We start from the raw sequence: 1498 nt of genomic DNA, 5'->3' as shown, positions 1-1498 counted from the left end.
CTAGGATTAGTGACTCATTCCGGGTCTTTTTCCCATGTATAATAATGTCTAGAGATCTACGCACATTGTCCGTAATTTGACGGCCTGGAATAAACCCCGTCTGGTCAGGCTTAATATAGCAAGAAATAAAGGTCTTTAATCTATTAGCCAAAATCGTTGTAAATATTTTGTTATCGTGATTGAGAAGTGCAATTGGCCTATAAGAAGCAGGTGTTGTAGGATCCTTGTTTTCTTTAGGTATTAATGTTATAAGAGATTCAGACCAAGATGCAGGCATAACTCCTCTCAGTAGGATTGCAGGTGTCACTGGTCCCTCCATCATATCCACGTGTTGTTGAGCTAGGCGTGGAAATGTGGTGATCGAATCCAGATATTTGTCAATCTCCCCTTGCCCAGGTTCCCGCGTTTTATAAAGCTCTGCATAGTATTCAGCGAAGGCCCGAGCTATGTCATCCGCTTTGTACAACTTTGCCCCAGTTTTGTCTACTAGCGATGCAACACAGTTTCCCTTAGCTTTGTTCTTGACCCTCCATGCCAACATCTGCAGGTGCTTCGGTGACTTTTGCCAGTACTTCTGTTTCAAATAAGTTAGATTTTTCTGTATTTGGGAAATTTCCAGGGTGTCCAAGAGCTTTCGCTCTGCATTAAGCTGCTTGTAGAGTCTTGTGCCTCCCTTTATCCTGTGTTCTTTTTCCAAAGCGGCAATACGCTCTAACCTCTCCCTTCTCTCCTGTTCTCTGTCCCTCCGAAATTTAGAGGTAACAGCTATCAAGGATCCCCTGATTACCGCTTTCATGGAGTCCCAGAGCAAAGGCGGTGCTATTTCATGCGAGACATTTTCCTGGAGAAAGTTCTTAATGTCTTCAGTAATTCTCTCTTTGGCTGTATGGTTTAATAAAATTGACCTGTCCAGTGCCCACGTGCGTTCTGTACTCTTTGTTACCGTCCACTCAATCACACCTTCCATCCAAGCGTGATCCGTCAGATGCTTCAATCCAATCTCCGTTGATCTAAGGTGTGAAGACAATGTGTCAGAGATTAATATAAAATCTATTCTGGAGAACGTATTATGCCTTGGCGAGTAGTACGTAAAGTCTTTTTGCGTCTGGTGTATAGTTCTCCATGCATCAAGTAGATGAAATTTATCCAAAAGCGCCTGTAGCCGAGATTTAGCAGAAGGCCTAGGGAGTCTCGCAGAACTTGAAACCCAGGTTCTGTCCAAATTAGGGTTCACTATGTAATTCAAATCAGCTCCCATAATTAAGTCCCCAGCTTGAAACCGTGCCACCTCTGCTAACGTTGCATCTATGAAGGGAACTTGTGAGTTGTTCGGAGCATAGATTGAAGCCAGGGTTATTGGTTTCCCATCTAATAGACCTTTGACAAAGACGTACCTTCCGAGTGGGTCTCTTACAGTGGAGTGTTGAACAAAATTGACATGTTTAGCAATCAGTATAGCCACCCCCCTAGATTTTGAAGTCCCATGGGCATGGAACTG

Source organism: Gekko japonicus, unplaced genomic scaffold (assembly GCF_001447785.1).
Source record: "Gekko japonicus isolate JY-2015 unplaced genomic scaffold, Gekko_japonicus_V1.1 scaffold4194, whole genome shotgun sequence".
Classification (NCBI taxonomy): Eukaryota; Metazoa; Chordata; class Lepidosauria; order Squamata; family Gekkonidae; genus Gekko; species Gekko japonicus.
The sequence above is the reverse complement of the archived record's forward strand: the minus strand, read 5'-3'. Positions refer to the sequence as shown.